This window comes from Sus scrofa, chromosome 15 (genome assembly GCF_000003025.6).
Source record: "Sus scrofa isolate TJ Tabasco breed Duroc chromosome 15, Sscrofa11.1, whole genome shotgun sequence".
Lineage (NCBI taxonomy): Eukaryota > Metazoa > Chordata > Mammalia > Artiodactyla > Suidae > Sus > Sus scrofa.
The window spans coordinates 34003121-34030095 of NC_010457.5; the positions used below are offsets into that span (position 1 = coordinate 34003121).

General features: G+C 38.6%; 1 protein-coding gene and 1 long non-coding RNA gene across 6 annotated transcripts in view; one reads left to right on the forward strand and one right to left on the reverse strand.

Moving 5' to 3' along the window:
- The window catches only part of LOC110257104, an 85837-nt gene extending 63635 nt beyond the window's left edge, over nucleotides 1–22202 (reverse strand). For 2 of the 3 annotated variants that reach the window (XR_002339330.1, XR_002339328.1), the window contains exons 1-2: nucleotides 22084–22202; nucleotides 21511–21571 (exon numbers count right to left, since the gene is read on the reverse strand). This is a non-coding gene — a long non-coding RNA (uncharacterized LOC110257104). Of the gene's footprint in view, nucleotides 1–917; nucleotides 1146–21510; nucleotides 21572–22083 lie in introns of those variants that run through there. The other variant, XR_002339329.1, reaches the window with a different exon arrangement.
- LOC106506202 overlaps nucleotides 22954–26975 on the forward strand; it is a 335514-nt gene continuing 331492 nt past the window's right edge. For all 3 annotated transcript variants that reach the window (XM_021075827.1, XM_021075828.1, XM_021075829.1), the window contains exon 1: nucleotides 22954–23068. The gene's annotated coding sequence lies outside the window, so the exon portion shown is untranslated. The remainder of the gene's footprint in view (nucleotides 23069–26975) is intronic.

Consider the following 26975-nt stretch of genomic DNA (forward strand, 5'->3'; position numbering starts at 1 on the left):
CCTGACACTCCTTGTGTTGACACGGCTTGACTTTGTCCAGGGCGCCCAGTCCTGTGGGGGAACCGCAGATCAAAACCACCTTCAGTTGCATGTACACAACTGTTTTCTGAACAAAACAAAAAAAGGCGCCTTATACCTTTACTAATGTATGTATATATACACATATACCAGATGCTATTTTTAAGTTTGTTTTTCCCTTTGGGATTTAAACTACATGAAACCTGAAAGAAGAAGGATGTTCCCAAGTGCAGGGAAAGGGGGCACCTGGGTGTTTAGGAAGGCTCGCTGCACAGGCCCTGTCCCTGACTCTACCTCTGTCCCTGACTCTGTCTCTGTCCCTCCCTGTCTCTGTCCCTGACTCTGTCCCTGTCTTTGTCTCTGCATCTCTGGTCCCTCCACCTCTCTCTCTGTATCTCTGTCCATCTCCCTGTCTCTCTTTGTGCCTCTCTCTATCTCTTCTGTTCTTTCAAATGAAAGACTAACCGTGCTGGACATGCATGCAGAACAGGTGCAGCTGTCCCCCTGTACATGAGTCACCTCCCGAAGAAGCTCAGGGTCCCCTTGCTGGAGGAGACAGAAAAGTCAGAGCAGCATGTAAGTACCTCTCACTGAATCATATGAGAAACTTACATTAAAGAAAAAAATTACAGACTAGAACGTGGGGTGGAACCACATAGGAGGGGTTATTACCCTAAAGAAATGTTACCCCTGTTGATGAACTCAGTGCTTCCAGACAAGCACTGTTGCAAGAGAATCACCCCTGAGTCCTAGCTCCATCCCCCAGGACATGTCCTCCAGACCCCATTTCCCCAGGAAAGGCAAGTACACAGAGGCTGCTATGACCCCCAAATGTACATGGGAAGGATGCACATGGGAATGCGAACTAGCAAAACATTCTGCATACAGACTAGCAGCCAAGCTTTCCAGTATCTACACTGCACCTCAGCCTCTCTGCGCTGACCAATCTGACCACATGGGAAGTACAGTTTGAGTGTCTTTCTCCTGCTCCACGTGATTCACCTGTTCTCTCTGACTTCCTCCACTTTTACATTTTAATTTTGACCACCAGTCCGTACCTGTAATTCATTATTTACAGCCTCCACATACAAGGTCTGCAGGCACTGTCCCCATACTCCTCCCTTGCCCTGGAATAGACAGAAGAATGTGAACTCTTTCTTGGTGTTCTCTGTGGGGGATGCTAAGCAAACCCTTCTTTCACATACATTTAAAGTACTCAGAAAAAGGGCACTTGAAAACTCATAACCAAATACCTGTTTCTCCATGTATTCTTCCAAACAATGCCAATGTAAATGTGGTAAAAATAAACAAAAATGTAACCTAAACATCACAAAGTATCCAGGAACTTGGAGATGATAGTATATTTATTTCACTTTTCTCAGATTACTGATTTGAAACTTTGCTTTAAATTTAAAAATAGCTCAAGTTCAGTGCCTAAAGGTTACAGAAAAACACACTGAAAAATGAACTTTAATAAAACTTAAAAAAAAATAAAGCAATACTGGACAACCATACTTTTGGATCCCAGCATATATAATTTTATAAGCCATATAAGTATGCAAAATATAACCTTTTTCCATAAATATACATACCTTTTTCTACAGAATTTGTTTATGTCTGAGAGAAGATGCCATGTAATAAACAAGATAAAAATTTTTCACAATGTTTAGCTTTTTTTTTGCTATTTAGGGCCGCACTTGTATGGAAGTTCCCAAGCTAGGGGTCAAATTGGAATCGGAGCTGCAGCTGCTAGCCTACACCACAGTCACAGCAATGCCAGATGTGAGCTGTGTTTTCAACCTATACCCAGCTCACAGCAATGCTGGATTCTTAATCCGCTGAGTGAGTCCTGCATCCTCATGGATACTAGTTGGATTCATTTCCACTGAGCCATGACAGGAACTCCTAGCATAATGGTTTCAATATCCACACAGCTCTTCATTCCTTATGGTATTCTTATGGTTGGTGTTAAACTTTGACTTTTAGGCAGTGCAAATTGAACACTATTAAAGACCATTGTGGGAGTTCCTGTCATGGGCAGTGGAGACGAATCCGACTAGTAACTACAGGATTGCAGGTTCGATCCCTGGCCTCGCTCAGTGGGTTGGGGATCCAGCATTGCCGTGAGCTGTGGTGTGGGTCGCGGATGCAGCTTGGATCTGGAATTGCTGTGGCTGTGGTATAGGTCAGCAGCAACAGCTCTGATTAGATCCCTGCCTGGAAACTTCCATATGCTGCGGGTGTGGCCCTAAAAAGACAAAACACACACACACACACACACACACACACACACACAAAAGACCATTGTTTCACCTGAGAGTTTCAAGATTCTGTTTTTCAACTTAAAAGACTAAAAATGTTTGCTATTTTCTGCAGTTCACTGGTAGAATTAATAAGATCTACTTCAAAGGACTGTTATAATATTAATAGTTCATAAATTTTAATATTAATGGATTAAATGAAATAATTTATGCTGAGCACTAAGCATGTATCTTTTGGCACCTAAGAACTAACAATTAAAAAATTGTCCTTCAGTTTGCTGATATTTTGTCACAGAAATTAGTATCGGACTTTTATTTTATTATAGTCAGTATAGCAAGATGACTTTTTGTTCATTATTTAGGCAGAAAAAATAAAAGCATAAATGTATCAGACATTTTAAAATAATTTTTTACAAAATAACCAAATATTAGTTTATAAAAATTCTGACTAAAATTAGACATAAGGATATATGGCTGTGAATTCAGGGAAAAAGTATGCTTTCTTTATGCCTATTTACTACAGGTATTCAGAAGAGTTCCAAGAGAATAAAGAGTGAATGCAGCTTTAAAGCAAAAGTTTTGACTCAAATATAGTACTTTAGACAAATAAGAAGTAATACTTCTTTTTTCTTTTCACTGCAGGTAAGCCATTTAATCTGTTATAGCTCAATTCTTTTTGAAGTATTTTATGGATCACAATTTAAAAAATTTGGCATCATTTACAGCCCACTATCATTGCATTATTTTTCTGTCTTGGAAATTTTAGAACCACTCTTTTAGGAGAATGTGCTCTGGAAAAATGGTGAAAAGCTATAATTAATATAAGTTATGTTTATATACATTGCAGTTCAAACTGAGTAATAACGGAGTCACACTGAACAACTGTTTCTAGAGACAATTACTGGGACAACAAATGAAGTAAACACTGCAGTGTATGTTTCTGTTGTCATTTCTGAGGGTCTACACCATACCATCCTCTGGATTCTGCTCATATATCCAACACATTCTGATGTGTTCATGCATTGAGCATCCTGTCGACAATTTCAGTTTACTCTTACTCTGCTGGCTTAGAGATTAGGAGTGTCCTTTGGCATTGAGTCTGATGAAAGCATACACTGACGCTAGGACTCTGCACCCTGGCTCCTTTGCACTGTGCAGCTGGCAGGCAGCTGGCATCTCTCAGATGCTCCTCACACTCACTGCCTCTGGTCAGCACAGCTTAGTACTCACTGCAGGATGTTAGGCCACTTTCAAATAATTGCAGATGCTTTTCAAATACTCAGTTTCCAGAAAGTTTTACTTTTAATCCCAAACATTTCCATCCTGAATTATTAATGATTTGCTCATGACCAAGTCTGTATGATGCTTGAAGCCAGATCTCGCATTTGGCAAGCTATTTATAAAGCAGTCCTGGAAACTTGCTTAGGATATCCAAAATTTCCCAGAAATCAGAAAACATATTTAATATTTTCCCATTTATCTATGTTATAGCAGGCAGATAGTTAAGAATGAGCAGAGAAGGGGTTCCTGGGGCCAAATGGCAGGGAACTACACATCATGCAAACAGCAGGGTCCATGTGTGGATAAAGAAAAGCCAGAACCTCCAGGCTGATGGGAAACCACACCTTTTGGGATGATAAGTGATCTGGGGACAGACAACGCAAGGTGGAAAAGAGCATGAACCTCCAAGGTCCAGATGTAACCTTATGCCCTCATTAAAATAAAATTAGCTATGCAGATAAGAAGTACCCATCATACACTGGTGCCATGACACTTTAGATAAAACTAAATAAGGACAAAAATCCCTCCTCCCTTCTGGAAGCTGAAGCTGGGATGAAAATTAAAGAATATGACCCCCCAAACCCCACCTTCCCAGTGAATATCCTGCCCTTACAATTAGATGACCCATAAAATCAGTGTGCCAAAAATCAAAGGGCAGCTGCTCACCCCTAAGCCCACCTCCCCTTAAGAGGTATATTTCTCACTTAAATAAACTTTTTTTTTTTCAATTTTCTGTCTCATTTCTAATTCTTTCTTCAATGAGTCAAGAACCTAACCTTTGGGAACATCTAGATGAATTCCTCCATGGGTCTAGAGACGAATTATCCCCACAACTACTTCAAAAAATTGAATAAAACACTTTCAAACTCATTTTATGAGGCAATCCCTCTCCTGACACCAAAGCCACACAGATACCATAAGAAAAGAAACTTACAGCAGACTCCCTTATGAACCTTGAGGCAAGTCTTCAACACAACACTAGCAAACTGAATTCAACAGCACATTTAAAGGATGCTACACCATGAACTAGTGGGTTTTACCCCTGAGACTCAAGGATGTTTCAACACACGAAAATCAAATTTTAAAAGAATGGGTGTATGTATATATATATATATATTAAAGATGACTTACATCTATGTATACACATATAGATGATATATGTATGTGTACTGAATCACTCTGCTGTGTAGTAGAAATTAACACATTGTAAATCAACTATACTCTAATACATTAAATAAAACAAAAAAGTGATAAGACATTAACAGAATGGAAGATGAAAGTCATATGATTATTTCAATAGACGCAGAGGCAGCATTTGAGAAAATCCAACATCCTTTCATGTTAAAATATATATATATATAAATACTCTCAAGAAAGTAGGAATAGAGGGTAATTACCTCCACATAACAAAGGCCATGGGAAAAGCCTATAGCTGGTATCATATTTCACAACGAAAAACTGAAAGCTTTTCCATTAAGATCAGGAAAAGGACAGTGCAGAGAACACTGGCATTGCCTATCAAAATGGAGCAGGGTAAGGAAAAGACTTTTAAAAGTGCCACTCTTCAGATATACCCCAGTTGCTTTGGCTTTCACTAGAAATTGATGGCAGGATGTCAAAAGCCCTACCAAGACTCTAGGATATTTTTTAATTCACCAGAGCAATAAAGCCTTTATGGCTCCTGTGTTAAAGACTGCTTGTGTGAACAGTGGCATTTTAGAGATGGCTGGATTTGACACTTGGCATCAGTGTCACGCTACAAATTTTACAAGAGAAATGACAGATTGAAAGTCTAAGCCATAAACACACAACCAGTTTCCAAACTAAGATAAAAGCACAAAGAAAAGAAAAATTGTTTAACTTCATTTCCCCGAGTACTAAGAAAGAAGTCCCAAAGCTGTGAAAAATAAGGATGAAAGCAATGCTGTGAACAATAACTGTGTATTTCTATCTGAAAGGTTAATGCCAAGGTCCCAAGGAGATAATTCCATTTTAGCACTAACATAAAACTCCACTCACCTACTGGCATTATTTTACTCTGTTCTGTGAGAGATCTCTATTCTGAGACCTGGATCTCTTGTGTTTATTAACCTCCAATTCTGAGTCCTCCATTCTTCCCAAGCTTCAGCCATGCTTCCTTCTTTGCCCTTCTTAGCATCAGCACTTCCTCCCAAGATTCTGACATCCAGATCCTTTGATTCATGCTGGCCAGAATTTCCCATAAAAACTGCATCCACTTGACTCTTCCATTAGCTTCCTTAGTCCCAACTCATTCCAGCTCTCAGTATCTCCCCAGGTCTCCAGGGATCCCAAAAAGCCCGACTACTCTTCAGGAACATTTGACAGAACATGCTGTAGAGTGGAATACAGATACACAAGTGCCCATGGCAACCCATTACTAATTTTCGCTTAGTAACTTCTGTTAGAAAGGTGGCTGTGCTAATACTAAATTCTGAAAGTCTGCAGGTTTATCACCACTTCCAGAGGTGCTGCACCAGGATGAGCCTCTTCAAAAGCTGTGGACTCTCTACAGTTTACAGACTGGGGTTGCACACAAGAGCATGAGCTTTTATCTGTGCACAAGATGGTTCCCCACAAAGGAAGGCTGAAGCAAAGCTCCACCTGCTCAGTGATTCTTACCAAAAGCTCCCATCAGCTAACTCACTCCACCTTCCAGATAATGGAGTTAATAAAGGGCAGATAGAGATGCATACTTTAAAGACACACATAGCTCTTTTACGTTTATGTTAGTCTATGTCTACTCTCATACTGTGGTTGCTGTTAAGTGTCAGTGGAAAGGGGGTGGGGGACTTACTTCTAAACTAATTTCAGAGCCATGGATCTAAGGAAAGCTAAAATTCTATCACTCCTGCCTCTTAACCCACATTCCAAATCTATACCTATGTTTATGAAGATAACCGGTGTAGAGTTTTCTTGAAGTGTCTCTTTTCACATTTCAATACAGATTAGGCAAGGGTCTTAAACTGAGTTTAGACATCTTCCCCCTTCTCTTCTGTTTTCTGGAAGAATCTGTGCAGTGTTGGTATTATTGTTATTCCATTCCTCAATGTTAAGTAGAATTCAATAGTTGTACTCTCTGTGCCTGGCATTCCTTTTCTGAAAAAAAAATTTAACTACAAAATTTATGTCTTTGATAGACAGTTATTCAGGTCATCTTTTTTTCTTGATGATTTGGGCAGTTTTTCAGGATTATTTTTCCATTTTACCTATTTACTGAATCCCCTGCATAACATTTTTTTAAATCTTTTTAACATCTGTAGAATCATTAATATCTTTCATTCTTATTATTGGTAATCTGTATCTTCTCTCATTCATTCTTAATCATTCTTGATCATTCTGGTTAGAAGTTTATTATTTTTATTGCTCTTTCTAGAAGACCAGTCTCAGGCATGTTGATTTCTTCTGGTTGTGGTCCATTTTCATTTTCATTGATTTCTGATATTATCTTTATCACTTACTTTCTTCTGCCAGGTTTTGATGTAATGTGCTAATATGTCCCTAGTTTCTCCTGGAGATGCTTGGCTTCAATGTGAGAACTTTTCTCATTAAAACAATTTAAGCCTATACATTTACTTCAGAGCACTGCTTTAAATGCATCCCCCAAATTTTGTATTGTTGCTCATTTCTGTTAAATTCAATATATATTCTTATGTATCTTGTGATTTCTTTTGATCCAGGTATTATTGAGGAGTTTATTGTCTAATTTCAAAATCTGGGGTAATTTACACATTATTGGATATCTAATTCAATTCTGCTATAATCAGAAAACATAATTTGCATGATTTAAATCCTTTAAATTTATTTAAATATATTGTGTGATATAACTCAGTCTTCCAGGTGCACTTGAAGAGAATTTATCTGTAGGTTGGGGTGCTGACAGCCTATACCACATTTATCTTTGAAAAACAAAATCTAGATGGCAAAGTGACATGTCAGAAAATTAGCAGTAATAACAAAAGAACACAGAGGAAGAGTATATCTGGGAGAGCAAATCTGAAATACAATCTTTCAATAACAAAAAGAAGGGCCAGATCTAAGGTGGATAAGATCTTTGTGAGTAGTGTTGTTCAGGGCAGTGGTGGACTAGCCCAGAGATGTTGCCATGATATTTGCCAACAGCATGGGTAGAGAGCAGTTAGTCCCAAAGTTTTGTAAAGAGTCAAAGTAAAAACTGAAGCATAGTATACAAGTTTTTCATAAAAATATACAGTAATGATGTGTTATTCATCATTATTCAGTAATTGATGAGTTATCTCTAACATGTCACTAACATGCTACCTTCTTGAGTATGTCTTTTTTTAGACCTGAGAAAATATTTCTAGAGGATAAACTGCTAAAAACAGAAATGTCAAGTTATAAACTATAACATTTTACAGTTTTATGAGACTTTATCAAAATGCCTTCTAAAATGTATTATCAATCTATACTTCCACTAAAACTGTAGAAGACAGATGATCTCACCACAACTTTCCAGTAAGGATATTACCTTCTCATACTAAAAAAAAAAAAAAAAAAAATGAATAGTCCAGAGATGATATTTTATTGTTGGCGTCAATTCTGCATATTTTAGTAGTGTCAAAGGTATCTTAATGAATTAATTAGGCCACATTCTCTTTCACTGACTTGCCCACGTTAGCAATTTAGTGCAATATTCCCGCTAAGGTTCTGTACACAATTTGTTAACAGGATTCCATAGGCAGTAGAATGAACTTTCTCTGTGTTTATAAAAAACACAACATTTGACCTGCAAAAGTATACTCAATGGAACAAAACTATTTTTCTAATGTTCTAATTTCCCTTGCATTGATTATACCCTTTAAAACCATGAACTATGAGATTTTTTCCACTCTTTATTCCCAGAAGAAACTTCTGCTCTGTCAAAAGTTTTCTCCTGTATCTGTAATACATGATGGTGTAGACCACTAGTGTTCTCAGCTACATCCATACACAGCTATAAATATTAGTCACTAGATTCACCTGCATGCTCGTCTGAAGTGTGTGCAGAGCCACATGGATACGTTCTTCATAATCTGCAAATTACTTCAAAGGTGAGTCAGAATTAAGTATTAGCTAGCACGATTTTCACTCCATGCCAAGAAAGGTATGTCCTAAAGCATAAAACCCACAGCAGCTCCAGTGGCTGCTCATATTTCTTTCAGGGCCATCTTTCTATTATAGGATAAGTTTTTTTAATATATATATTTCTTTCCAAGCCTAATATATTTTTATTATTCTCAAAATGTTGTTTGACACAGAAAAAAATATATATCTTTGATTAATCAATTCTCTTACATTATACACAAAAGTATAGCTAAGAACTGAACACGTGTCAGCAAAGCATCCATGTGTGCCACCATATATGTCACTGTGCATGATCCTCAGTTCCCAGGGTCGAGAGTCCCCCAGTGCAAGGATTGGGCTACACTCTGGACACTGCAGGATGCAAATCCAACTGGCAGCGGAACCCAGCCTGGATGGGAACTGATTTAATTTATACCAGATAAGACTCCTTGCAGAACACATTTTCAAGATTTACTTTTAATTTCCACAGTATGAGATTTATAGAGTTTAAAAATTTTATATTGCCTTTATAAACCCTGAATGTTAAATCTTTCCAGAGATTAATGCATCTATTGCTTACAAATATTTTCAAGATCTATACATCCTCTATGTTTGGGGCATCAGTTTTGTGTAGAAATTATGGGGGGGGGACAAACCATTATATGTACATTGGTTGGTCCCTTCCTGGTGTCTGAATTTTGCAATGGACTTCGCATGCTCTGAGGAAAACAGTAAGAGCAAAGCCCACACATTGGAAAAGAACAGAGTCTAGTGGAGTCTTGCAAGAATTTGTATTGTTAGGACATAATATACAAAAGTGAAGAAAAGTTACCTCCAGAAGGTAAGAGAGCGGTTTTCAATACCAGAAGGACAGATGCCTTGCACAGGGATTTGCCACGTTCCCAAGCCACTCAGTCGGCTGGAAGCAGGCCAAGCGTGAGGTGCTGAGGGTGAGCTGAGCTAAGCATGGGGAGGAATTTGACAGCAGGGATCTCGAAGGTGGACCGCTGGCTTCTAGAGGTGCTTTACCCCATGTCTGTGCAGGTTTCAAGCTGAATGGCCAGCAGGAAGCCTCGTGGTTGGGAGGTCTGAGTGTCAGATGAGGTGGACTCAATGAACAGCTCTCTATATAAACCAGGCTTTGTGAAGGAAGATGGGCAGTGAAGATTGGCAGAGGATCAGCTCTGTGACCTAATTTCACATGTCAACTTGACCAGTCAGGGGTGCCTTTAGCTAGGGGTTTCTAGCTAGGTCCAAGAGTGTTTCTGGATGAGTGTTTCTCCATTTTAAAGTCCTGGCAAAGCCCGAGGTGCTCCAGCACAATTACTACCACCCATCCAACCACACCTTACCACTGCATCTTCTTTCTTCCTGAGACGACCTCCCTTTGTTCTCCTTCAAATCGAAACATACTGAATGGGCTGTTTTTGGCTCTGCTCTTTATCCTCCATATTCTCTCCTTAGTGCACCCAGGTCTGGCTCTGCTTCCCACCAGCCAGGCGAGACTAAGCCCTGAAGCTCCAAGACACCCCTTCTAGTCCTCACGCTCAAGGATCACACCTCTGCTTCTGTATGACAGAACACGACAGGATGGATATCAGAGCAACATTCCAGGGGCAAACACTCTGCTTATTGAACTTTTTTGGACTGGCTTTCCTTTTTCCTTCTCCATCTCCTTTAAGACCTCTGGCTTGGTGGCTCAGTATTGAAATGTTACTGAACTCCCAGCGACCTCTGGGGTCCTTTTCCCTTTTAACTTACACATTGTCTGCAGTGGAGCTGCACAGCTTAATAATTTTAAATGTCACTTAAATGCTAACAACTCCCGTAAGTTCATGTGACATCTCTTCCTACTTGTCTAACAGGAATTTCAACATTAGGATCTCAAAACAAACTCTTAATTTCAAGCCATCTTCAATCCTACACAATTTCTTCTCCAGATCAGTAAGTGTCACTATTAGCAATTCAGCTGCTGAAGTCCAAAATCTAGAATTTTCTCTGACTTTTCTAATTCCTCACATTCACTCCATTGATTCCTATCCATTTTATCTGCAAAATGCATCCAGATATGTCTGCTTTCTTGAACTCCACATTGCTCCAAATCTTTACAATCCTTGACTCTCTGAATAGTCATTAAGTCCTCTTTCTACATCCTCTTTATAATACTTTCTCCGCACAGGAAGCCAGAGTCATCTTCTAAGAAGCCTATAGGTGAGATAGTGTGACTTTTTAAAATACCCCGTTTAAAATACCCAGGAGGCTTAAGATGAAAATCAAATTTCTCCGCTTGGATTAACAGTGAAGACAGTAAAAATGAGTGAATAAAATCTTACCTTATCTTGAAATCTGGTCCTCTCTTACTATACACTCCCAGACAAGTGAGCTGTGTCTTATTCTCTGCACAGAACACTTCCCCCACACTTCACAAGCATTCCCCCTCTGCCTGGAACTCTTCTTTCCCTGGACTCAAGCATCTTCCCATCACCCAGGCACATCAGCACGGTGTCCTCTGACTATTCAACCTGCAGAAACCACTTTGTAACTCTTTGTTACTCTCCCAGCTATCTTAATCCTGCTATCAAAGAAGTTTTTCAGCTAAGTTATAATTGAAAAAATTATCTTCAAAAGGGTCTCCTTTAAATTATTCACAACAATGGACAACTCAAAAAAGTAACAGTTCCATATTCACAATACAATTAAATTCATCTGGGAAAGAAAGGATCAATACATTTTCTTTCCTTTGTATTCCTCAGGGATATTCTTTATCAAAGATCAAATATTCCATTCATTTTCCAGGTGAAAGACTTCATTCATTCAAATGTTTTAAAATTAAATTTTGATTGTATATTTAGTATGTGCAAACACTGTTGAAGTAAACAAAATAGACAAAGGTTGTGGCCTCATAGGCCTTATATTCTATTCAGAGAACCCACAATAAGCAAGTAAAAACATTAAATATTTACATGATAAAAATACCCCAAAGATCTCTCATTCACTGATACACACAATCTTTGTAACTGACACACTGACTACACAGTATGTTTAATCTAGTTGGGTAAGATAAGAAAACCATTATTCTCTGGATGAAACTAAGAAGATTCACTTTTTATTACCATGGTAGGCATGATTAAATATTTAACTCCCAGAACACACTTCTCATCACCAGTGCATTTTAAACACCCAGGACAAGAATCCATTTTGTGTACATTTTTTCCACATTTGGAACACTTTTTAAAAATGCTTTAACAAGGCAGTATATTACTTTCCTGAAACAATCACATTCTCTCAGGCACTGGGTTTATAACTGCTTTTAAAAAAATGTCATTAAAGTACAGTGGATTTACAATGTTGTGCCCATTTCTGCTATACAGTAACAATAAACTGCTTTTAATCTAACAGTCCACAGCTGAATTTGGTCATGGTGTTTTTGAAGAAATTAGAAGGACTAGGTACTTCAAGGTATTTCACTTAAAGCAAAACTTGGGTTGGGTCCTACCTACATTGGTCTTGGGACGTGACACAGAAGGAGTATGAGCAAATGTGTATCTCTCTCCCCAGGCTCTTCAAATGTGCCAGTGGTGTGATTATGTAAGCAAGATTGAATGAGACTTTTTCAACAACATTGTAAAACAAGGTGTATTACCTAAACTATCAGATGAAATAAAGAGACTACGTGACTTCCTCATGGTTATATCACCAGGAGGAGGTGAGGTCAGGTCTATCCGAACCTTAAATGCCTCTCCTCGTCAACTTTCTGTCAGGAACAACTTTCTGTCAGTCTTAGTCCAGACTATCCTTGGTGCCACTAACATGGATATGGATCCCCCCATAACAGCCTCTACTCTTACAGTAACTGCTGAGCAATGGGGAAGGTGTGATACACAGTGTAATCAGGTAAAAGTCAATTTATCCAATGGTAATGGAATGCTTTGGAAAAATATGAAAGAGAACAGGAGATTGAGAACAGGAGGAGGGTGGGTGTGGTAAATCTGCTCTTTTAAATTAGCTTCATGATGAGGTCTCACTGTTAAGCAGCACAGGACTGACCAGGGCCCTGCAGGAAGGGCTGAGCCCTATGAAATCCTGTTAAGAAAGTTTCTGGCAGAAGGAGCACAGTGGGTCTTGTGTGAGTGTACAGCCTGCAGGTAAAGAGGCTGCAGGAAGAGCTAGGCAACAGACAGGAAGACGTGGGGGTAAAACAGAATAAGAGTTACAGGGGCAATGTCCTATTGCACTCCTGTAATCAGAGGTAAGGCATTTTCTTTGTGAAGAAATGCAGCAAAATAAAACTTTTAGAAAAGCGTGGTAGAAAGGCAATCTTGTAGGCTGAGGGAAAGGACTGTGGAAGAACAAGGCTGGAAGAAGATATAGTTAATACTGTGCTATAATTAGAACAATATTAGAACAATAATGTGGAGTGTCATGGGTTGAACTGCATCCCCCACAAAAGCTATGGGCACCAATTTCCTTCCTTCCTCCCTCCCTCTCTTTTTTCCTCCTTCTTCCTTCAAGCGTATCAGACACCTGACTCTTATCAGGGTTAAGCAAATACAATATGAATATGAATTATTGATTTTAGTGTGTTCTGTTTAAAACATGCTAATACACTTCATAAGTAGATATTTTCAGAACACGCAGAATATTGTGAAAAATGACACTGTCTACAAAAATATTTCAACTTGATCTTTTCAGGTAAAGGGCAGAAGACAGAAAAGTTAATGTCACTGATTTGGTTGTATCTTCTGACTTTCTTAATTGCCTTTTGGAAAGTTAGACTACACATTACTGAGGTAATGAAAGTTTTTATTTATCTAAAAATGTCTTAAACTTGGAGTTCAGAAAGTAAGTCTCTCTTAATAGAAGAGAAACTTCTATTTAATAGAAGAGAGACAAATAATATTTGTGCTCAATATAAAGAAAAATTAAAAGGTAATTCAGAAATAAAGAAAAAAATAAAAGCTTCCATTAGTCTGTGTTCTGTCTTTAGTTGCTATGATCTTGGAATTCAATCCAAGACATGTATTCAATTTTTTGTGTCTCTGTTTCCTTATTGTGTACCTAGAAGAGAATGAGCAAGTTTTTTCTTTACAGATGATTGAGGCTTCAGTGATTCCGATGAAGTGTGTTATTTAGATATGCAAGATTTGGAAATAATTTAAGATGCTTGAGCTAAGGTTAAAAATCTTAAAAAAAAACATAAAAACAGGTAATTTAAAAGTAATTGTGATATATAACCCATATATATATGAGTGCATACATTTGGAGTATAATGATTAACTCCTTCTAAAAGTGGCTATTATCCTGAATTTTAAATCAGTTCTTTTTTATGCTAAAGTTATTTTCAACACCTATATGTTTATCCTTAAAATACAGAACTTAATTTTGTCTGTTTTGGACCTTCACATAAGTGAGTTCATGCTGTATGAATTATAATACAACAGTTTTTCCTTTAAATTTTGCATAAAACCTTTTCATATTATTATGTATAGTTGTACTTCTTCTGTTTATATTACTGTATACAATTTCTTTATGTGACTATACCACAACAAACCTTTGATTATTCCTCATAGGATATTCTGATTCTTTATAATTTTTGATTATGACAAACATTTTTGTTGAGAATATTCTTATAAGGAGCATTCTTATGCAAGAGCATGGTTGTTTGAAATTCTGCAAGGTGTAAAAATAGGAGTTTACCTGTTGGGTCACAGATTATAGCCATTGTAATTCTACTAGTAAATGCCAAAATGCTTTTCAAAGTGGCTATAGGAAATTTACACCCTACCTTGAGTGGTGGAATACTAGTTTTTATTGCTCCATATTCATGTCAAAACACAGAACTGACTAACACTTTCTCTAATGTCAAACTGGTTGATGAGAAAGAAGACAAGGATGTCTGATCTTGCCACTACTGCTTAATAATGTACTAGAGGTTCCTGCCAGAGCAAGTAGGCAAGAAAAAAGGATAAAAAAAATCCAACTTAGAAAGGAATGGGAAGACTATCTCTATTCACAAATGACACTATCTTCTAGATAGAAAATCCTAAAGAATTAAAAAAAAACTATTATAGATAATACACAAGTCCAGGAAATTTGCAGGATAGAAGATCAATATATACACTATAGTTCTATGTACTAGCAATGAACAAGCCAAAATGAACTTTAGAAAATAATTTCATTTATAATAAAATTAAAAACAATAAAATGATTAAGAATAAATTTAACAAAATATGTACGAGACTTATACAATGAAATCTATAATACATTATTGAAAGAAATTTAAAAAGACCTAAAAAAAAAAATGGAACCCCATTCTGCATTCACAGATTAAAAAACTTTATATTAAGTTGTGAATATTCAAAGTTTATATCAACATATCAATTACTTTTTACACCAATACATAAAAAAATAAGCTACATATGGGTGAAAATATTTGCAAATAATATACTTGATATGTTTCTAGAATCCAGATTACAAAAATAAATCAATAATTCTTACAACTCAATAATAAAAGACAAAAAAAATTAAAAAGGGAAAGGGACTTGAATGGATTTCTCCAAAGGAGAAATGCAAATGGCCAAAAAATACATGAAAAAGTGCTCAACATCATTAGGGAAATGCAAAGGATATACCACTTTACATCACTTGGATGGCTATAACAATAATAATAACTAAAGAAAATAAAATAACAAGTAATAGTGAAGTATGGAACCCATTATATATGCCTCATGGGAATGAAAATTACTGCAGCCACTGCACAAGATTTTGGCACTTCATCACAAATTAAGAGCAATCACATGACTCAGCAATTCCACCCTGGGTAAAAACTCAAGATAAGTGAAGACATACATTCCCACAAAAACCTCTTCATGAATGTTCACAGCAGTATTACTGATGACAGCAAAAATGCAAGAACAATTCAAATGTATACTTATCAACTGATACATGGATAAACAAAATGTGGTACATCCACACAAAGGAATATTAGTCAGTCATAAAGAGAAAGGAAGTACTGATACTTGTGATAACATGGATGGACCTTAAAAACATGACAAGAAAAAAAGGCCAGGCACAAAAGGCCACATGTTATATAATCGTATTTATGAGAAATGTCCAGAGTAGATCAATCTATAAGGCAGAAAGTAGACCAGGAGCCAGGGGAAGAGCAGAATGGACAGTGACTGCTAATGGTCACAGGATTCTTCAGGAGGTGATGGAAATGTTCTGGAATTACTTAATGATGATGTTTGAATAGGCTTGTGAGTATACTAAAACCACTATACCTAAAAAATAAACAGATGTAGCTCTGATCCTGTGTTGCTGTGGCTGTGGTATAGGCTGGCGGCTGCAGCTCCAATTTGATCCTGGGCACTTCCATATGGCAGCCACATGTGCAGCCGTACAAAGAAAAAAAAAATAGAAAGAAAGAAAATAGAAGAATCAGAGAATCTGTGATTACTAAAATGTCATATATTAAAAGTACCTGTCTCTCCAGCAGGTGAATATAACTCTTTTATTCCCTGCTTTGCTGGTTTATAAAACTTCAATTAGATAAAAATAATCAAGAAAAGTAAAACTGAATAGTTGTATGTAAATATACTGTCAGGAAAAAATCAGACTAATTATCAAAAATTTAAGAAGCCAAATGTACTGTCAGAAAAGAAAAGCTAAAAGAGATAAAATAATGAAGGATAAAATATAATTGCTTTAAAAGAAAAGCAAAGCTGATCCAATATATGTGCTTAGATTTCCTGAAGGAAGTCATAACTATAAATAAAACTATTATTCACAAAAAACTTTACCATGTACCATCAAATCCTAAATATTGAAAAAACCCACTCCATTCTTTGAAAATTGATTTTAGGATTATTTACTACAAAATATATTCAAATAATACTGTAAAACTTTAAGGTAAGGAAAGAAATGCTGAATACCCCTCCCCTCTGAAACAATACAAAACCACACCATTCAAGGGGTTCTGGGAGAAGGAAAAATAAATCATCCCATACATAAAACATGTTTAGGTCCAACCAAGCAGTTCTTCAAGTCCTAACACTAGAAATAAAGGTTTTGAATATGAAAGGGCTTTAGGAATAATTGTGGAAAAGTCTTTCTTGAAAATCTATTATGGATAAATTTTAATAACCAAAAGAAGACTGGTGAAAATACAACAAAGCAACTGACAGTCAGTACCAAATATAAAATTCTAGACTTAATACCTGAACAAAAAGCTTAAGTAAAGATAGAAGACTAAAAGATTAATGTTTCATGTTCTGACCAAAACTGTATTAAAAATTTAATTGTTTTAATGGGAAAAGTGAAAGGAAAGCAAAAAATTAGAGTAAGCTATCTCTTACTCAGAGGTAACTGGCAGTAGTGAAGGCATTATTTGAGACTGAGAAACCGAATACTAAACTAATAGTCCAAGATATTTAAGAATGCAAAAAACAAACAAACAAACAAACAGCAACAAAAAAAAACAACACATTTTTTAGAATTGAATAGTGGAGAAATGAAAGGCAGAGCAAAATAAGGTATAAAAAGCTATTTTCTTGTTTCTTATAATAACAACCCAATTTATATACTGTATGAAAAAGGAATAAGGTCAGTGCACAATGGTATTAGCAGAGAGGTAACCTCTAAGGCAAAAGCACAAAGGTTCCTAAATATCAAAGATAATGAAAACGGGAGAAAGAAAAAATAAATAGATGATGTAAGGGAAGTCTTACACACACACACAGTCACAGAATCAGAAAATGAGAAAAATCTTTCTAAGAAAGAGAAAGGTGATTTATAAACTAAAAAGGACACAGTGGGAAACGTAATGGGTTTCTCTTTTTGAAAAGCAAGGTCTAGTTCAATTCAAACACGTCTTTGCTTAAAATTTCCCAAAGCCATATGTGGATAGAATTACCCAAACCAAAAGAATGTTCAATCCGCCTTAAAAATCTGTGTATATACTCACCTACCTAACTTCAAATTTAAAATGTGTATTTCTACTTGAGTTCTTTAAATTTTGCAGCTATAGGCTGGTGTGGGTGGGGACAGGGCCTTTCCTCCCATAATTCCGTCAGCTCTTTATCTGCAATGAATACATGAAACAATGGATCTTCTGAGATGAGGAGGTTTAATTCACATCCCCTGGCCTTTAGGTTCCAGCCAGAACACCAGCCCTAAACCCCTCTACACAGAGACCAGCAGCCATCATTACATAGCAGTGGGGCTTCAACTGAGGCACTAAAAGTCTCTGCATCTTGTCTGCGGACGTTGAAATGGTCCCAAGGTTTCCCTCTGCTCTTTGGAGAGTGGTGGGTGCTGAGGCCTCTCACTGGGCCTCTCTGACTCTTCAGAAAGAAAAGATCTTGTTGAGGAATCATCAGTTTAGGTGCTGCTAAGTACATCTGACAGGAAATCACCAGTTATTTATGCGAGGTGAGAGAGAGTGAGGTAGAATTCGGTCCTGCCTCCAGGAAGCTCTTCCCTTTCTCTACACCAGCTTCCTATTTGACTCCAGGAACAAAAGGCACCAAAACTGAAACACAAGCCTGGTAGAAACTATCACTGGCGAGCCTCCTCTGTTTGTAGTGTTATGTGGTGCTTCTACTTGCTATATGACAGAAGTTTGTAATCTTTACAATTTACAATAAGTGTGGGTTACTTTTGTATACATTCATAACTTACAAAGACAGAAAATATGAGAAGCTGCTGTGGTAAGGGAAATTGTCAAGATAGGAGCCAAATGATTATTTTCTATTGTTTTATCAAACAATACTAATGTTTCCATTCATTCCTGGGAGTTAAAACTGAGGGACCCCATATAAATGACATCTATCGATGGGAGAAGTCTCAGTAGTGAAGGACAAGATTGTGAATCTGCTTCTTATTTACAGGTTCTCCTGGCTCACTGCTGAGCACACAGTTATGCGGTGAAAACTGGCTTTCTTTCCTTAGTTCCAGCTTAGTTAACTTGATCTCTTGTATTCATTTAGTTAATATATTATTTGTGCCTACATGACAGAAAACCTCCTAAAAGATGTGAGAATCCCCACAGTTAATTCACTGTCACTACAGCATACAGTCTTCTTGCATTAACAAAAAATTTAAATTCAGCAGAATATATGGGATCTAGTTACTAAAGACAGCAGATTTTCACTTGTTAACACAATACAGTTTATAAAAATTATACGAGATTAATTTTTTAAAGTTAGTGTATAGAATAATCCGTTACATTTATGAGATTGATTTTTTTTAAGCCTTCAATAGCCTCAGTAAGCAGTAGGAGTTAAAAATAAAACCCAAAGCTCCCAAACCAAAAAACTCTGCTCCAGATATTTCCATCTTCTCACTTTCATTTTTATACCAATAAATAAAATACTGAAATTCAACTAATTTTACCAAGTGCAATGGCGATAAACAATTAATACGTGTGAATTAAAAATCTTTCTTCTGTAATGATACTGAGGCTAACTATTACACTATTGTTCTTTCTGGACTTTTCTAAGGAAATGATAATATATTTGCACATCACAAAGTGCATTTGCTTTCTTTTAATAGTTTCTATTTCACACACAAGGTGATTTGATTAAGAAAATAAACATTAATGAACAAATAAGTCTTATCTGAGAAGGTATATTCTAAAAGAAATGCATTGCCCACTAATTGGTTTGGGGTATAGAACTCAAGAGAAGTACAGCATGCTAACTAGAGGTATTTTGAGGGGCAGAAAGGACAGCTTCAAAGGGCACATTCTTTGATGTTTCTGCAGCTGAGAGCCATACTATTGCCTGCTCTTAGCTGCCTGACCAGCTGAAGGGGCTTTCTGGGTCCCAGGCTGCTCCATAGAAACCCTATTGCACCTGCCGGGGCCTCCTGGAAGACTCTCTTGTAGATTTACAGCTGAGCCCAGACTGCCATCCATTACCAAGGCCCCTGACTTGTGAGTGGAAGCCCTCTGTACCCTCCAGACCCCACTTGCCAACTGGCCACCATGTGAGACCTCACTCATGCAAAGTGTAGCACAAGTGCCCCACCGAATTATGCCCAAACTCCTAGCCCACAACATCATGAGATATAATCCCAAATAGCTGCTGATTTAATCTCCAAAGTTTGCTTATTTGAGATGCACTAGCTATGCCAGTTACTCATGATGCTCAATGTTACATCATACTCTCAAGTGTCTGATACATGACTGGTGGTTCTAGTTTGTGGGAAGTGCGATTTTTCATTTTATTTCTCACCGTTCTGCTGTGGGCCCCTTCACTATTTCTAACTGTTGGGCTGGATGACTTCTTGTGCCATGTGGCTTCAGTCCAAACCTCCCTCATTATTCTGCTGCATCTGTGTTCTGCAGCACTGCTATTATTCCCTAAAAGTCAGGGATAAACCCTGGTATAAATGAGCACTTAAGTACACACAAGAGCAAACAGAAAATGTGATCCTAAAGATTTGCCAATTACCTCTGAGTCACATTATTCAGAGTCTTTACTTATGAATTTGCCTCATGTAAAATTAACTTGCAATCCTAAAATCAATCCTATGGTGCTTTAATGAGCATCAACTGTATGTCCCACTTTATCATAATTGCCTATTTTTTTAAGAGAACAAATGATATATGCATATGCACGCACACTAATATATAACTGAGTCACTCTGCTATACACTTAAAACTAACACAACATTGTCAATTAACTATCTATTAACTTAAAAAATTAAAAAATCCTAGAGCTTTAGAGAAGGAAAAAAATCACCTATTCATTTATTCAAAGAGCAGATGAATAGCTTACCAGGCCAAGCAAATAATGTTAATCCAAAAAAAAAAAAAAAAAGAGAGAGAGAAAGAGAACAGATGACAAAGACCAAGAAGATATGCTATGTGTGGAGATTACTTAACATAGAAAGTATCCTCAAACCTGCAGCCACACATCCCACCTTGCTGACTTCCCGAGTAGGACTGATAACCAAAATCTCTATGCTTCTGCTACACATGGGCTGCACGTGGTGAGGGCTGAGGGGTTCAGAACTGACTCTGCAATTCTACATGCACCTCTTGCTGACATCAACTTAAGTGCCTTTAGATCTTTAGATAAGTAATTTTTATACAATGTGTAAATGAAATTGTATTGTCAATTTTCTTGCGAAATTTTTTTTGTGAAAGTGTTAAGGCATTATTCATTTTAACTCTTACTTTCTCTAGCTGATTTATAGCAAATCTCCCTGCTTCATGTAGTATCTTCCATCCACTTATACATTAATCAATGAAATTCCCCAAAGTGTATTCCACAAAATAAGTTGGAATCTTCCCTTTTATAACTCTTAGGGAGGAAGATAGAGACTGATGAAGTTGGTGGACTTACCTGGCAATTCTTAAGCATACTGAACTGGCAGAGAACTCAGAGGAGAGTGTTTTGTGAGTTATAGGTTCAGAATACTTAGAATAAATATGCACCACTTCCAACAGTAATCCTAAGAGATGCCTCCCAAATATATCCCACGTCAGAGGAGAGATGCTGCAGACATGCAGACACCGTAAGCATGAGAAGACTTTTAAAAGGGATCTTAAGCAATTGCCTAATCAGACTCAGGGTCTCTAAACACACATTTGTATGCCAGATCATTTTCAATTATTGGAAAATTAAATGATTTTAGTGACAGCCCATTTGCTGGCAAGTCCTGATTTGATTTCTAATGAAAATATTCTAATTATGCAAAACACTTAAATATTTCTTTGTAACTGTGTCTTCCAAGGTAAAATGCCATTTGCTCCTTTAATAAGCTGAAACATATGACAGCAGTTTTAGAAGACTAAATTGATAATTAGGAGTGCAGCACAGCGATATAAGGAAGCAGTTGGTTTAAATGTAGTACTCACTTTGTGCTAGGTGGAGTGAGTGATAACTCCCCAAAGCCATGGGCATCCAAATCCTTGGGACCTGGGAATACATGAAGTTATGGGTAAGGGGAGTTTGCAGATGTAATTAACTTGGGGAAATTTACACTGGAGAGCCCTGGATTATCCAGGGGGACCCAACATAATCACAACTGTCCTTGGAAGCAACAGGAGATGTGACCACAGAAAAGGACAATCAGAGATGCAGTGGGGACAAGAGGCCACTAACCACTGCTGGTCTGAAGATGGGGCGAAAGGCCAAGAAATAAGGAATGCGGGGTGGCTCCAGAAGCCAGAAATGGCAAGAAGCTCCCCAAGGGAACAGAGTCCCCCACACCTTGATTCCAGACTTCTCATTCCTGAAACCCTAAAACCCGCTGAGCAGTGCCTACTCACGGGATGGTGGGCTGGTACACAGACTCTCAATAAACCTAGGAGGCTCCCTGGGGCCACAGGGTACCCCAACCCGCTCCCAAGAGGCGAGCCCTCCCTTTGAGGACCACGGGTCCCACCCACAAAGCCGGCATGAGGGGTTCCAGAGACCTGGGAACTCACCACCCGGCTGGTGCTGCGGTGTTGGGGACCTGGAAGGGGTCTGCTGCTGGCGAGCTCAGAGGGGAAGGAATATGGTCTGAGGAGCACTCGGGGCCCACGTTCCCTCCGGTCACAGAATGGCACATCCTGCGCTGCCCTCCCTTCCCAGGTCGCCAGATACTCCGCCTGAGACTGACACGTGCCTGCATCTCTGATTCACCTCTGAGGCCCCAGTTGTATCTGAAGATCTGGTTTTGCATCTGGGGCTTCAGATTTACGGCTGAGCCGCAATTTACGTCTGTGGGCCCCAGTTTTACGTCTGAGGCCTCTATTTTTACGACTGAGCCCCTGTTTTACGTCTTAGGTTCTGATTTTACCGCTGGGCCCCATTTTTTTTAATCTGCGGTCCCAAGTTCATGGCTGAGCCCCAGTTTAACATCTGAGGCCCAAATTTATGGCCGAGCTCCAGTTTTACAGCTTAGGTCCACTTTTACGGCAACCCCAGTTTTACGGCAACCCCAGTTTTACGGCTGAGGCCCAAGTTTTCCCGGGGGAGGCCGCAGTTTTACGGCTGAGCCCTGAGTTTATATCTGAGACCGTGCATTTCCGGCTGAGCCCTGGTTTCGTGAGCTACCGGAGAACGTGGCCTGGCTCTGTTGGCTGATGGAGCTGAGGCTCGGGTCCCACCGGACTGGATACATCTGTCTCTATTCAAAGCTGCTGCCTGAGGCTGGGCTTCCAGTCAGCTGGATGGCGGTGCTGACTCCCTGTGGGGCACTGGCAGGTCTTGGTGCACCCTCAATAGACGCCCTGACTCCAAAAGGCATCTGCACGTCTGTGTTCACCTCGGCATTGTTCAAAGCAGCCAGCACGTGGAGTCCACCTATGTGTTCCTGAGGGATGGTGGCTAAAGAAGACAAGGTATATACACCGTGGAACACTGTTCAGTCGTAAAAAGGAGATTCTGCCGTTTTTGATGACACGTATGGGCCTTGAGATCATTATGGTGAGTAAAATAACCCAAAAACAAATCCCATGTGACCTTTCTTATGTGTGGAATTTAATAAACATGGAACAAACGAACACCATAGATACAGAGAACAGGGCAGGAGTGGGGGTGGAAGACGTGGGGCAAAGGGGTCACAAGGTGCAAACTTGTAGTTATAAGTCCTAGGGATGTGATGTATAGCACAGTGACCATAGGTAATAACGCCCTGTTGCAGAGTATTTGAAATTAGCTAATTGAGTAAGTATTGGAAGTTCTCATCATTAAATGAAACAATCATGCTGTACACCTTAAATTTATATAGTGAGTTATGTTACTTATTTCTTAATAAAACTGGAGGAAAAACACTCTTTTTTATTTAATTGTAGAGTTGCATTATTTAATTATAATTATCATAAATTCTTTGATGGAGAGGAAATCAGAATCGGTTCTAAGAAGACTTCAGCATTCCAAGAATGATGTCAAATGACCCCCTTCATGGTGGATTATGCACTTATTTACTGTGAGATATGTTTCTTCTCCAGAGATTCCCTGTTTGTGTATCAGTTGTAGATTTTGGGTTTGCAGTTATTCTGAAGTTTCGATATGAGTCTATATGTATATAAAATTGTTTTAAGTTGTTGGTCTCTTAACTGCAAGTTCATCTCCAGTGTCCTGCATTTGTACCCACCTCTTCTCATGATTTCTGATTTTGGTTGTATAATTGTGCATGGATGATTTCATATCTTTACTGTATATATACCTTTACTGGTGAGCCTTGTCATTTGTGGAATTTTTGTTTCTGATTGCAGCCGTTTCTTTTCTGCCTAGAGAAGTTCCTTCAGTATGTGTTGTAAGGCTGATTTAGTGTTGAATTCTCTTAGCTTTTGCTTATCTGTAAAGCTTTTGATTTCTCCTTAAAATCTGAATGAGAGCCTTGCTGGATAGAGTAATCTTGGAGGTTTTTTTCCTTTCATCACATTAAGTATATCATGACACTCCCTTCTGGCCTGCAGAGTTTCTGCTGAAAAATCTGCCAATAACCTTATTAGGGTTCCCTTGTATGTTACTTGTTTCTTTTCCCTATCTGCTTTCAAGATTTTCTCTTTGTCTTTAATTTTGGTTAGTTTAATATGTATCTTGGTGTATTCCTCCTTGGGTTTATTTTATTTGGTACTCGTTGTGCTTTCCTTTCCCATGTTAGGGAATTTTTCAGCTATTATCTCTTGGAATATTTTTTTCTGTCCCCTTCTCTCTCTCTTCTCCTTCTGGCACCCCTTTAATAAGGATGTTGGTGTGTTTCACATTGTCCCAGAGTTCTCTGAGACCCTCTTCATTTGTTATCAATCTTTTTTCTCTTTTCTGTTCTGCATCCGTAATTTCCACTAATCTGTCCTCCACCTCGCTTATTCATTCTTCTGCCTCCTGTATTCTGCTATTAGCTGCTTCTAGTGAATTTTTTATTTCAGTTATTGTATTTTGCATCTCTTCTTGTTTAAGTTTGATATCTTGTATCTCTTTGGTCAGTGTTTCCTGTAAGTTGTCCATCTTTGCCTCCAGTTTATTTCCAGTGTCTTTCATCATCTTCAGCAACAGTCTAAAGTCTTTCTCTTGGAGGCTGAGAATCTCCTGATCACTTAGCTGATTTTCTGGGGTTTTTCCTTTCTCCCTCATCTGAGTTATAGTTCTCTGTCTTTTCATTTTTATAGGTTTTTGGTGTGGTGACCTTTTTACAGATACTAAAGTTGTAGCCTCTCTTACTTCTGATGTCTGCCCCTCTGTGGCTCAAGTCAGTATGGGTGTTGGCTGTGGGCTTCCTGATGGGGGGGTGGGGGTGCTAATGTCTGCCCTCTGGTGAGTGGAGCTCATTCTAACCCCTCTGGTAGGTGGGGCTTAGTCTCTGGATGGGATTAGAGGCAGCTGTGTGCCTGAGGGGTCTTTAGGTACCCTGTTTACTGAGGGGCGGGGCTGTGATCCCACCTGGATTGTTGTTTGCCCTGGGGCTTCTCAGCGGCTGGCTGATGGGTGGGGCCAGATTTTCCCAAAATGGCCCCCTCCAGAGAAAGACATGGCTGCTGAATATTCCTGAGAGCTTTGCTTTCAATGTCCTTCCCTCACAACAAGCCACATTCACCCCTGTTTTCCCAGGATGTCCTCCAAGAACTGCAGTCTGGTTTGACCCAGATTCCTATGGAGATCTCACTCTGCTCTGGGACCCAGTGCACATGAAAGTCTGTGTGTGCCTTTTAAGAATGATATCTCTGTTTCCCTCAGCCCTGTGGAACTCTTGTGCACAAGCCCCACTGGCCTTCAATGCCAGATGCTCCAGGGGCTTTTTCTCCCAGTGCCGGATCCCCACATGTGAGGGTTTGATGTGGGGCTCAGAACTCTCACTCCTGTAGGTGAGTCTCTGTGAACCAGTTAGTTTTCAGTCTGTGGAGCTTTCCACCCAGGAGGTATGGGGTTGTTTATATCACGAAATCACCCCTCCTACCTCTTGATGTGGCCTCCTCTTTGTCTTCTGGAGTAGGGTATCTTTTTTAAGGTTTCTGGTCCATTTGGGTGGAGATTGCTGAGCTTTTAGTTGTGAATTTTTTTGTTTTTAGGAGAGAAGTTGAGCTCTAGTCCTTCTATTCTGCCATCTTAATCTTCTCTCAGAAAAATATTCTTATCACAGGAAAAGTGTGTAACTGTGTGGTGATAGATGTGATAGCCATTTCAGAATGTCTGCAAACACGGTCCTATTTCTGTGCACACCAAAAAACTGATATAATGTGCACATTAGTTCTACCACAGAAATAAACCAGTTCCTACTGCAGAGGGCTTGTGATTATGGAAACAAACCATAGCATTATGGTCTATTCTCCGAGTCCATGATTTTCTTTTCTGTGGAAAGGTTCATTTGTGCTATATATTAGATTCCAGATATGAGTGATATCATATGGCACTTGTCTTTCTCTTTATGACTTACTTCACTCAGTATGAGAGTCTCTAGTCCCATCCATCTGGCTGCAAATGGCAGTATTTTGTTCTTTTTTATGGCTGAGTAGTATTCCATTATGCATATATACCACATCTTCCTAATCCATTGTCTGTTAATGGACATTTGGGTTGTTTCCATGTCTTGGCTATTGTGAATAGTGCTGCAATGAACATGCAGGTGCATGTGTCTTTTTTAAGGAAAGTTTTGTCCAGATATATGCCCAAGAGTGGCATTGCTGGGTAATATGGTATTTCTATGTATAGTTTTCTGAGGTACCTCCATACTGTTCTCCATAGTGGCTATACCAGCTTACATTTGCCACCAACAGTGCAGGAGAGTTCCCTTTCCTCCACACCTCTTCCAGCCTTTGTTATTTGTGGACTTATTAATGATGGCCATTCTGACTGGTGAGAGGTGGTACCTCATGGCAGTTTTGATTTGCATTTCGCTAATAATCAGGGATGTTGAGCATTATTTCATGTGCTTATTGGCCATCTGTACATCTTCCTTGGAGAAATGTCTATTCAGGTCCTTTGTCCATTTTTCCATTGGGTGGTTGGTTTTTTTGCTGTTGAGTTGTGTAAGTTGCTTGTATATTCTAGAGATTAGGCCCTTGTCAGTTGCATCCTTTGAAACTATTTTCTTCCATTCTATAAGTTGTCTTTTTGGTTTCTTTTTGGTTTTCTTTACTGTGCAAAAGCTTGTCAGTTTGATTAGGTCCCACTGGTTTATTGTTGGTCTTATTTCTGTTGCTTTGGGAGACTGACCTGAGAAATATTCATGAGGTGGATGTCAGAGAGTGTTTTGCCTATGTTCTCTTCCAGGAGTTTGATGGTGTCTTGTCTTACATTTAAGTCATTCAGCCATTTTGAGTTTATTTTGGTGCATGGTGTGAGGGTGTGTTCTAGTTTCATTGATTTGCATGCAGCTGTCCAGGTTTCCCAG